Source organism: Aegilops tauschii, chromosome 7 (assembly GCF_002575655.3).
Source record: "Aegilops tauschii subsp. strangulata cultivar AL8/78 chromosome 7, Aet v6.0, whole genome shotgun sequence".
Lineage (NCBI taxonomy): Eukaryota > Viridiplantae > Streptophyta > Magnoliopsida > Poales > Poaceae > Aegilops > Aegilops tauschii.
The window spans coordinates 317,411,531-317,424,535 of NC_053041.3; the positions used below are offsets into that span (position 1 = coordinate 317,411,531).

Below are 13,005 nucleotides of genomic sequence, written 5' to 3' on the forward strand. Positions count from 1 at the left end.
CTTTGTAGTTCACGCATGGATTTCTCTAACGAAGCTAATGCCGAAAATTAAAGACCTTAAACGGAAAGACACAGGAGGTGGCGAAAAATGAAAAAAGAGAAAGAGCTTACAAACTTCTCTGAACCCGGTAGCCAGCGGAGCCCTTATTCATGGGTTAGGGACTAGCATTGAACAAAGTTGGTGACAGCCGAAGAAAAAGTGAAAGGGCAAGTAAATAATCTAAACATGCGGGTAAGCAGCAAAAATAAATAAAAGTAACGCGCCCTACCTGTTAGTAAAGTAAGGCCTTCCAGAGCCTATCTAACATAGACATACACGCGGATATGGACACATAAATAAATGGACGTCGATCCAGTACTGAAATTGCATAGCAAAAAATGCAATATGTTCAAACTTGATGAAACGCACATCATCCAATTCATGATTTAAGAACAAGAGAACGAGATATTGACTTCTTTTACATTTGTAACTACATTCTCACATTTCTTTTTTGATCTCATGACTTTTTATGCGATCGGAAAATGAATGAAATCAGAAAGATAGGCGGACGACTTGACCATAAGGTCGGATGTTTCCGTGAGCAGTAAGTAGCGGATCTCCCCTTTTTGGGGGAAAGCTGGTTAAACAAAACTAGGGATAGCTAGCAGGTATTTTCTAAAGGTTCAAAAAGAAGGTATTTCAAAAGGGCTTTGGCAAAGGAGGTTCACCGTGCCTGCTTTCCTTGTCCTCCGTTCATCGATATCCTATACTGGATACCTTTGCCTTTTTCGAGAGGAGGCAGTAGGCTATTCTCGTTCTTAGCTTTATACGCCGAAACATGCCATTGCGTAGGCTCGTAGGCGTAATTCGTATTCGTATTTGTTATTGGCGTACGTAATTTCCTTACTACGTCTATCGCTCGTAGGAATATCTCTAAATAGGAATCGTAGTCCTCGTATGTACATCTTTCGTATTGTGATAAAGCACCTATGCCGCTAGAAATAGTAGCGCCTTAAAGAAGGCGTTCCAGGTTCTTTTTCCCCTGGTTTGTATCAGAGCTGACCACTGATAATAGGAAAAATGAAACATTTGTTGTGTTTTAATTCATTCTCAATCTTGTTTCCCCTTGCGCTCCGAGGGAAATAAAGGGGAAATCACTGATTCATTTGGAGCTGTTTTCTAACTGACTCATTGACATGAGAGATTGGATGCGATGCGCCAGTCACTCGTACTACAGCGGACAAAGGTCATCGGCAAATGACCGTTCCACAATGGAACCTGGCACTACTGTTTGCCATAAGGGCCGACCCACCTTTTCAGAGAAACAGACGTATGAAATCACTATATTACGCACTTTCGAGATAAGAAAGTGGAGAATGCACTCTTCCCTTTTTTACATTTTAAACTCATGTTCATGGTCTGTTTTATTCCCAATTGTTGCCCGTGTGAAAAGAAAGAAGAGAAATTGGGCCATGTTTCCCGAGAGAGACTGCCTTCTCTCAGGCCAGCAGTCTTATACTTATAGTCGACTGCTCTATGACGATCTGACCTCTTTCCTGGGCTCTGCTTGCTCGTCTACGCTCCGACCAATTCAGTCAAAATCAAAAAAACGATGTTTCCTTGAAAAAGTCTAAGAAATAGTAGTAGTAGTCAAAAAGTGCACTTTTTCCATATATTTCGATTTATAGGGATCCCTATCTTTATCTCTATATAGAGAGAGATTTTTCTCAAAATTGATCTAGACTATCCTCTATCCGGATAGGTATGTCCCTATGAGTGACTAGGCCGGTCTTTTTTATATGTTTTGGCCACGTCCATTTTCGCTCCGAAGAGGAAGGTTTGGATCTTTCAATCTTATGTCGTGAGGGATGTGACCTATGTTAGGTCCATAAGATACCATAGCTTTTAGTGTTCTATGATTCACCTCCGAATAATGAGTAGGTAGTTCGATCCTTTTGATTCTTACCTTCCTAGTAAACGGGGATCCGGAGCAATAGGTCGAATTACTATATAAAGAAGACTTTTCTACAAAAGGACTTATTGTTCGAGTAGGAAGATTTCGGTTTTTCTCCTTCCCTCTTTTAAATTAGAAGAAGTATTTGAAATGAAACAAATTCCTCTTCATTCTGTTGTGCTCAGCGAAGGAACTGCCTAAGCATACTTTTGCGGATCCAAACTTCTTTGTTCTTTCAAAGTCTTATTCTTGCATATAAGAACGCAACTTTTGCAATTCCTTGGATTTGAGTAGTAAGCGGCATCCCCTCTGAGTTGTGAGTAAGCGGAACCATTCTTTTTTTGTTCTTCTCCAGATTCTGGCCGGTAGGAATTTGCCTCTTCTTTTTCCAACTGATATGGCCGATAGGAATTTGCCTATGTTTCCAACTGATATGTCGATATAGAAAGATCTCCTTATTTCAAAACCGCGGGTTCTCACGTCATTTTCTTTAAAAGATATTAGATCACCGTGGGAAACTTTCAAATGAGTAATGGTTACCAGTCCATTATTCAAACAAACCCTTCGATGACTTATCGGCTGCCTTGCTTGAGGAAGAGTGTCACTAAAATGGAGACAAACCGGAATCACGTCCGATCTTGTTTCTTGATTGAGTAAAAAAGGGATATATGAAGTTCGTTCTCTTCCTCTGTGCATCTCCCTTATGGGTAAATCCCCATAATAAAGAGACAACTTTCGTGTAGTTTGTGATTTGATGTTACTGTTTAGATTTTCTCTCCGAGAAAGATTTCTTTTAATGGATCTCCTCTTGTTCCTCAATCTTCGGAGAATACGGTGTTGGATTAGAGAAAGTTCTCTGTTCCGAACATTTCCTGGAAGTAGACGACACGTTTTAAATCTTAATGCTGGCATGGCATATTTTGTTAATCAGTGTTTTTCGCCACATCGCGTATAAAGGGAATCGAACCAACTCTTCCACGACCCCCCACGAATGGCCCTCCCTTAATTCAATGAACTATGAGAATTCCTTTTTTCGTTTTTTTCTTTTCAGTTCTCATAAGTCCTTGATATACTAGCAGAAACTCAATACTTGACCGACTACGTCACAGTGCTCAGGTAAAGTGGCAGTGGTTGAAAGCGAGCGGAAACGTCAGTGTTTTCTGTGCGTTATGATAGTAGTGGTGAAAGAAAATCCAATTCAAATATCTCAACGTAAAAGGAAAATCATTTCACTTTGAAAGGAAAGCTAGCTATATGAGATCGAAATCACTCTATCTACGATATTCATTGCACCATGATTGAAGGACAATGAGGGGCAGGTTATATTCCCTTTCTTCTGGTCGATTGAGGAATCGCTGATAATGACACCACGTCTGTAGCATCTACTGCTATTGCAAGGCCCCACTCGATCTATCTCCCATTCACTTAACAATTCCTTCGGCTCTCGCCGACTATTATTTGTCATTCCCAAATCCATTCTTGTCTAAGCTGCTCATGGTACTACTTTTTTTTATTTTGCATTATTTTATTAGGCGGAAGATCAGGAAAATTAGGTAGTATCTAATATGTCCACGAACTAAGTATACTCTCCGAAACCCACCTTAATCCATTTTATATAGAATCTGTCTCCTTCCGTAATCCATTCCTCCATCCCACACTCTTCTTATAGTTATGAGTGAATTTGAATCCTCAAAAATAAAAATACCGAAGACAAAGAGAAGACATCAGGGAGCGGAGAGAGAAGAGAGCGGTTGTTGGAACAGCAAGCCCTACTTCTTTCACTGGGACACTGGCACCAAACAAAAACAAAACTAGACTGCCCGAACAACAAGTCCTGCCCCTTCCTCCCGGATATGCACGTTGAACAAACAAAGACACGCCCCCTCATCCGATAAAAACGAGTATTATTTCTCAGCTGGCAACAAAGAAACGCCTAGCAGAAGAAAGTAGTTATTCTTGCATCTCTGCTACTAGGAAAGTAAGTCATTGACAAAGGACCCAACCCTTCTGAATTCGCTGAGCGAGACCTAAGATCGGAATGAACAGCAGTCGAAACCCTGAGCCCATCGTGTCTGCCAGCTATGCAATGGCTCTACTGGAGATTCCGTAGGGAGAGCAGTCGCTAACCTTTCCTTTGGTCAATCACGAGAAATTTTCGAATCGAATCCATTGTCATTAGAGTGATCAACTATATACGCTAATTATTCAAACAGATGCTCTCCGGTGGAAATGAACCACGAGAGACTAAGCCCTGCCGATAGCAGTAGAAGCGTTAGCCACAGAGTGACTTTTTAATTGACACCCACTAGTGGTCAGTTTCTACTTCCAAGTTGACTGGACCAGGTACCACATTTACCATAGGATATGCTTATCTGATGAGGTCCCTCGAGTCATCTCTGCCACATGGAATTACTTATGAGATGTTATTAAATGCTCTTCAAAGTACTCAAGCTTCAAACTCCTTGCTAACCGATAAAAGGAATCAAGCTTAAAGGACTATATGACTAGCTCTTCCACATCCTCGCCACCATTCATAAGGCTTTCAAGGAATATTGAGATATCTACAGAAAAGAGAAACAAACATTCTCAGTTGGTCCACTATTAGCGAGGCCTAAAGTCTTCACTTCATCAGTCTAGGAATAACACTAAAGTAGCACCCCTCACTACATTCTTGTTCACTGAACATAGATATATAAAGAATAGTGCACTGGTACACGATATGATCTGTCGTCATGACCCATGAACTGAGCTTCTCACTAATCGAAATGGTCCTCTCAGCATGTTTCAAGGGAAGCAAGAGATCGTTTTCTCAGGATATTAGTCACCCAATCTTCCCAATAGTATTCCTTAACTCATGAATTGATACACTTGTTCATTCTCTTTCTATTTCCACTGGTTTCTTTTGTTCACTTGCAATGTGGCATTTGAATCCATTTTACTCCACTTCTCTCTCTTTTCTTCCTGATGAGGGTGATGTACTCCGGGTACCTGATCATTATGACTGGAATTCAAGAGGATTCCTTGAGTACTCGTTACTTCGAGGTCAAATGGTGCGATGGTATTCATCCAAAATAGGAAACTGGTAGCGACTTGCATTTGATGGACTCTTCCTTCCTATAGGAATAGGGGAGAGTGGTAACGTGAGCCACCTTTCCTTTATACAACAGTAATAGCACATGCAAGTTCCTAGGGTCTATATAGCTAGTCAAGGATCATAAAACAATTAGCAAATCATCAGTGGACTCCAAATAGCTATTTCATTGAATCGTACACGTGATTAGGCGGTGACAGGATTCGAACCTGCAGTCTTCAGGTCATGAGCCTGATGAGTTGACCAATTCCTCTACCCCGCTTTAGTCTAAACCTTTCATTAACATACAGAAAATAGAGTTCGATGCCAGGCGGATACTTGACATGTTCCCCTCGGGATACCTTCTTCTTACATAAGCATCTGTCTCTTAGATTGACATAACAGATCTAGCTAATGATACAGGAATAGTTGGCCAGATGAAAGGAAGCAGGCAAGTCGATTGATCAAGGAGAAAACCTTGATCTTTCCTTTACCCCTAGATTTCGGATTATCCGGAAGGAGCACGAGGAGATTTGGCACATCAGCACGCATTCCTACTACTTGTTAAAACAAACTGCTATCATGGCGAAGCTCTACTAAGCTATATCAATAGGCTCCGCTCCTTTCCTGGACTGGACTGAAACTAATAGGCTGCTTCCTCGTCTGTACTTCAACTAGGAGGTTGTTGATATCACTCTAGATTCTCGAAAGGATATTGGATTGATTTCAAATCAAGGAAACTATTGAAATCGGGTAGCAAACCTATTGTTCCTTATTCTTTTGTCCTCCTCAGCTCTAGCTGAACAATGCACACACCCCGCTTTAGCTGCACATAATAAGGTGATCCGTGTGGCGGCTAGCTATTAGTTAGTGCGATGCGAAGTTCAGTAGCAGATCAGAAACAAGTATCGACTTCTACTCTCCAAAGCAGACCAGAAACTAGTATCGACTTATCCTCGATGGGAAGAAGTCTTCATTGGGCCCATTGTCAAATAGCTCTGAGGAAAAGGCTGCACTGAACTAGAAACCACTAGGTTCGCCTTGCCCGGGAGGACTTGATCTTCCTGATTCAGCAGATCAACGCATCCCACTATCTGAAAGAAAAGAAGGAACGCAACCTTTCTCTTCTCCAGAACTGGACGGGGAGAGTAGTATCCTGCACTAACCAATTAGAAGCAAGAGCTATGGGCATACTTAACTAGAACTCCCTCTTACTTAACTTCACTAACCAGCCCTAACTTAATGGAACTTACCTTAGTACACTATTTCTATTATACAGAGCAAGAGAAAGAAAACGATCTTCTTATCTTATCAATCCTAAGCAGGAAATTCCTGTTGGTGAGTGGTAAAACAATAGATCGGACTAAACTGGTCCTCATAGATTCAAGTAGTGGATCGGTACAATGGTTGTCTTCTCCTTTTGTCCGTAACAGGTCCAAAAATCAAGACTTTGCGCACCCACCATTCACTAAATTAAGGAAGAGAAGCGGGTTGTGAAGCCCCTACTTTGAAGGGGCTATTCTGCCCTGACTTTTTGTCACTCATACACGAAGTCAGTAGTGAAACGGGTTCCCCTACCATAATCTTTCACTAGCCCCAATGGATACGCACATTCGATAGAATCATAGTTTCCCCTACTTTCAATTGCTAATCGATGATGAAGCTCTTTCCCCTTTCTTCGACCTCCTTCCTGATATCCCTTAACTAATACTTGCCCACCTCCTCTCATTGAGCACTGTCTTCAACAAAAGCAGGTTTCTAGTTTGCTTTGTTTGCGGACAAGAAGGGAGAAGTGAACTACTGACTAAACCAGAACTCATACTAGCCCATTCCTTCCCAGAACTGCACCGACTACAAGATGTATGAACCTATCGATCCACTTGTAGGTGGAGATTGTATTTCTCTTTCCAGCGTTCAAAGCTCCAAGTGCTAGAATCAAGGGATGCATGCCCACCTCCAAATACAGATGCAAAGCCTCTAGACGGTGCTGATTCAGGAAGTAGTTGCGGTCACGTTTTCTTCTGGTGGATGGTATCGATCAACATTTGAAGGAAGCTCTGTTTTCCTATCAGCATTAGTCAGCTTTTGAGTCCTTCAGGCGAGTGCCGCAGGGAAAGGAAGAGTATTTCATCGTGGCCATTTATTAGGACTACTTGGATAAGTTAGGACAGTTTCTCTAAGGCCAGCTGTTGAGTTAGTCGGTTCATAGGTTGTCGTAAAATATGGGTGTAGGAAGCCTGGACTCTGATTACCGATTATGAAAGCGAGGACTCTTTTTGTCTCTCCCCATTAACGGAAAACTATCTTAACCTCCTTCAGCAAGTTTGTTATCTACAAGTAAGTTAGAGAATTCCTGTTGTCAAGCTAGTTATCTTATACAATACTTTTCTAAGCAGCATCTTCCTGATTCAAGCTATTGATCAACCTTCACTTTCACTTCCCGAAGGGCGTTCGAAGCACCCAATCAAGGGAACTTCTCTCTAGCTTACAGAAACAATCACTTAGGCTGACGATGAGAAGTTTCGCCCCATGGCGAGTAAGATGTTTTCCAATCCATGGGAATGAAAGACATAGATAGCGAGCGGGCTACCCACTCTAAACCCACGCCAATCCTTACCATTGGTAACTCTAATTACAAGCCTAATTTGGAACAGAATACCGGTATTTTCTTTTGATTCAAGCACATGAGTCTGATCTCCGGTTAGTCAAATCCATGCATCGAAGATGGGAGCTAGCCAGGAACTAGATATGGTATTCTCTTTACTGCGCGCGATAGCTTAGTAAACTCTTTCCCGATCTGTTCTATTGGGCTCACTTCTGCTTATTCGCGTAGAGAGGCATATTTCATTTGATTTGGCTTTAGTTAGTACTTTTTTAGGGCAAGAGTAGGCTTCAGAGAAGGAAGTGCTTGCCTTTCACCTGCTGATTGATTCTTATCTAAAACGATTATGCTTGGTCCTATGTAAATAAATGTCACATGCTATGTTTTTCTATGGCCTAGAAACGGCTTTATCCACCTGTTGTAGGGAATGCCTCAACGCATGTGTCTGTCCACCTGTTGTAGGGAATGCCATTTATAGATAGTTAGAATGTGCTTGCTGATATCGAAACACTCCTGGGGACGCCTGACCAACTTGAGATGCTCTTGTAGAAACAACTGTATTTTGATCTAATCACCGGAACAGCAGCTTTAGAGCAGTATCAAACAGCTGGCTAATTGTCACGACCGGGTTTTCAATAAAATAATTATTGATAGACCAATCCCTTTTACGGACCAGTAAGGAAGAATTCCTTCTCACTGGTAGACAATATCTTGGTCACAGAAGAAAAATACCAGGAGTACTGAATATAATACAAGGTTGAGCGGAGGATGCAAACAATTTATTACATGCGCGCCGCTAAAACAAGACGGCGGATAGGGTGGCATACTACTAACTCACGATAATAACGGTGGTGGAAATATCACCGCGAAGCGAGTGATATGACTCCTGAAGACTACAGCTCCTCGAGCGTCGGAGTGAGGCTCGAGGAGACTTATTGCGGGTGGCGGAAGCGTATATAATACAAGTGACCAAAATCCGGGATCGCGCAGGACTGACTGGGACTCCTCTAGGCGTCGGACGCGCTATCAAACTCTTCATCCAAGAGATTGCCTTCGTCAACATCTGGACAAATCAACAAGCCAGGTGAGTACCATGAAAGTACTCGCAAGACAGTTCGGACATAAGATACAACAAATGTAAACATGAAGCATATGAACAATTTATCCAGTGCGTTCAGACATAGAGATAATAAATACTGGGTGCCAAGCGAGGGTCTGAATGACGCCTCGAGCGGAAACTGCAGAATAGTAATACTGGTGCCAAACGAGTGTCTGAATGACTCCTCGAGCGGAAAATGCAAGAATAGTAATACTGGTGCCAAACGAGTGTCTGAATGACTCCTCGAGCGGAAAATGCAAGAATAGTAATACTGGTGCCAAACGAGTGTCTGAATGACTCCTCGAGCGGAAAATGCAAGAATAGTAATACTGGTGCCAAACGAGTGTCTGAATGACTCCTCGAGAGGAAACTGCAAGAATAATAATAATGCCACAGTCGGACGTCTGAGCGACATCACATAAAGGGCTTATAACAGAAAATAAAAGACAAACATGCCACAGTCGGACGTCTGAGCGATGTCACATAAAGGGCTTATATTGTAGCTCAATTATACAATAGTTCGGGAACATAAATTATCACAAGTACGAGACAAATATAAAGTTAGTCCATCCACAGGAATAATAATTTAACTAGACTTACCACTTGAGCTTGTTCACCGGGGACAAGTTTTTCACGCGGATAGATATGGATATACTGATTACACTACTTGATCATGGATACGATGATTTGGAAGGAATTGACTCTGCAGAGTTTGTACTTAACCACAGCCAACGGATTTCAGTAGTCACGGGGACTAGTTCCGTTTACGGTGTTTTGGAAGAAACACGTCTAACCAGTACACACCCAATTCAACCTTCCGAAGCCAGGGATCACCCTCGGCAACGTTCAAGAAAAACCTTGAGACGGGGAGGCTACAACCTCGCGTAGCATGGGATCAAATTTCTATACGCGCGCTCTAAGGGGGTGCCCCCCCTCTCGGTCCCAACCGGAAACACCCATGCCCCCTGACCGGATGACTGGCTTTAATCCTGGGCCAAGGTACCATCATCCCGGCCTCTCTGTTTGGTGTGTACACGGAAAGAGGTTACCAACTTACTAAACCGCATCCTGGCAAATGAAACATGTGGTAGCACGGAAGGGGGAAAGGACGATAACGTGACTCCGTCCACGTTAACGTCGGAGAAAGTCGGATGACGCAAGGCTGGCATGCTACAACAGTACCACCTTGCTGCCCTTCATGTCACCACATGATTAGGCCATCTCTCATCAGAGATCATCGCAACTTTGGAACATGCGGGGAAAAGAACGATAACGTGACTCCGTCCACGTTAACGTCGGAGAAAGTCGGATGACGCAAGGCTGGTATGCTACAACAGTACCACCTTGCTGCCCTTCATGTCACCACATGATTAGGCCATCTCTCATCAGAGATCATCGCAACTTTGGAACATGCGGGCAGTTGCCTTACAAGCAACGAGGTATTTACCGACACTCATATGCCACGAACAAACTTTCAAGCAAACATGCAAAACAATTATCATATCAAATGTTCAAACATGCTTGCCTGGTTCGGAGAAGTCGGAGTCTAGCTCGGCGAAGTTCGCGGCTCCGTCAGCTCTTCCGGAACCTACGGCAATCACGAAAAACGGGTACTAACGTGAAAACCAATGGGTGCACAGAAACTTCTCCAAATATTTTTCAAATAAATCCCATAAAAAACTAGACAAAATTTTAAGATTGTCAGAAAAAGAATCACTCAAAAATCCCTTTTTATTAAAAAGTTATAAAGGTTTCTGTCCAGGGACTTATCTGTAATGAAACAGAAAAGTTCCAGGGTTTTAACTGAGAAAACAGAAAACGGTTCGATTGGAAATGCGCAAGCTCAAGAGGGAAAGCGTATTTTCCCGAAGGTGCCAACAGAAAACGGTTCGAGGGAGAATATAACAGAGGCTGACATGCGGGGTCCACATGTCAGGTTTGAAAAGCTCGCCGGCGCCCGAAGACTGCGGTGGACGCCGGCGTCGAACCACGGCGAGTTAGGAGGATCGGAGGGTACCGAGAGCTTCAGCATGTTCTTCCGCGTCGGTGGGTGGTGGACTCGACCAACGGGGAGCACCACGTCGACGGCGACACTATCTCCGGCGGACGGCGGCTCGGGTGATGGTGGGGAACTCCGGTGGAGGGCTGCAAACTTTGAATTGAAGCGCGGGTCAGAAGGAGAGATGCATAGTGAAGCTACTGGCAAGAGAAGGGAGGCGGAGGTGCACACACGGGGGCGAATCGAGCTGGATCCCGTGGCGGGTCGCGGCGGCCGGAGTCGAGGAAGGAGACCTCCTCGGGGCTCTTCCAGTAGCTAGGCGTGCTCTAGGTGGAGTGCAGGGATGGTGTGTGCTCGAGTTGAAGCTCGGGGCCTCTATTTATAGGCGGATCGACGGGGTGGCCGTGAACGGAGAATCTCCGGCGAGTGATTACGGCGATGCAGTGGATTGGCAGGAGGTTTGAGTGGCCAGGCAGCATCAGTTGAGTTGGTCTTGGCGTAATGGTGTCGGTCCACGGTGAGATGGCCGCACGGGCTCGACGGCGGCAGAGAGCGCGCTCCACGCCCTGCGGTTCACGACGAGAGCGGCAGCGTATTCGGGGGAGTGGAAGGCCACGCGGCGAGCTCCGGTGGCTTGGGCGGCACTGGGTGGCGCCGTCAGCGCCGTGCCTCCCGCTGGCGGCCGCAAAGCCGCCGCTGGCGTCGGTCACGGGGCGGCGCACCTTCTGCTGCTCGTCGCCGACGTCCGCAAGGTGCCAGGCGTTCGTGCGGTGCAGGAACAAGGGGGAGGGGACGAGGAGCAAGGCGACACAGTGGCACTGGTGAGATCGACAACCATCTCTGAAGAAAACGACAGTAAGCCATTGAACTGTTCTCTGAACTTTCTGAACCTGATTTTGACATTGCACTGCAGCCGTTCGACAGAAAGATTTGGCAATGAGAAAAAAATTTCTGGGGCTGTAACTTGGTGAGGTGACCACTCAATGCACCCAGAGGCTGCCTGATTTTACTTGGAATTTTTGCAAAAGGATTTGAATGAATTTCACCAAATTTGAAAAATCTGGTCCAAACTTGCAGTAAGTGTAGTTTGAAAAATTTGAACTGAAGACCAGTGGATCTTCATGGATCTTGGTTGAGGGTTCAAAGGACTAGGGAGGAGAGTTGGTTTGGGGGCAAAAATCAAAACAGAAAGTAGAGTTCCTTTGTAAATCACCAATGGATAGAATAGAAGACATAAATTTATTTGAATAAGATTTAAATGGAAAATAAACATAGGGGACGTTCAACTTGCTGGATTTGATGCAAAACATGATCCAAAGATGAGGGGAGGGTTAGGGGAATGGATTTGCACTAAGGCCATGGCAAGAGGGAATTGTTGAAAGTGGTAAAGGATTATTCCAAAAGCCATAGTGCAAATTTCAAAGAGATTTTCAAAAGGCATTTTTTTCCAAGTGAAAAGTATTTTGTCTTGAGTCCAAATAAAAAGCAAGAACCTCCAAGTCCAAAGACAGGTCTTGGGTGAATCCAAATAAATTTTTGCCATAAAAAAATATTTGAGGGAGAGTTCTTTTGAAGAAAAATTTAAATCACCTCCCTCAAGTCAAATAAAATCTTTTGAAAAATCCAATTAAAAACTTGGGTGTCACACTAATAAATATGCCTTTGCAGTCGTTATGAGCGATATCTTGGCGTACCATTAAAGGGAGTTAGTGGGCACCGTAAGTAGTAATCGAGAACTTGATGAACATACCAACCAGTATGTGAATCCGTAAGTGGAGGTTTTTTAGGCTATATCTAGCTTTCCCTGCCCAGTGAGCCTAGTCTTTCCATGATTTCAGCTCAGAAGGACTATCTGAATTCCATATACCAATCTCAATCCTCCAGCTAATAACCTATCACACATAGTGTGATATCTCCCTTTTCTCCATCTGCAGAAACTCCCTTCCCTATGTGACTTCAGCTTTCACCGGATGCGGAATTCTCGTTTTGTCCTTGGCTTATTCTTTCTCATGTCTCTATATAGGTATTCTTGTCTCTCTGCTCTGTTGAGCCTTGTTGCCATTTCTTATCTCCGGCTATGTGCCCAGCCCACCCGATCCTATTGACAAGTGTTGTCTGACCGAAAGGGAAAGATTGGAGAGAATACCTTGAGCTTGCATTTTCCTTGGATACTCAATGGATTTCCCATGGCATTAAGGATTTCCTGTTTCCCCGAGTCAATCTTCTAGTTCCGGTTCAATGAAGACTATGCTTACTTTCCTTTCTCTTACCGGTCTGTGTTCTATCATGGACCTGTATTCCG

General features: G+C 43.8%; 1 pseudogene; it reads right to left on the reverse strand.

The window, feature by feature from the left end:
- Positions 1 to 1,770: 1,770 nt before the first annotated feature.
- LOC109750665 (small ribosomal subunit protein uS4m-like) lies at positions 1,771 to 4,325 on the reverse strand (annotated as a pseudogene).
- Positions 4,326 to 13,005: the final 8,680 nt, after the last annotated feature.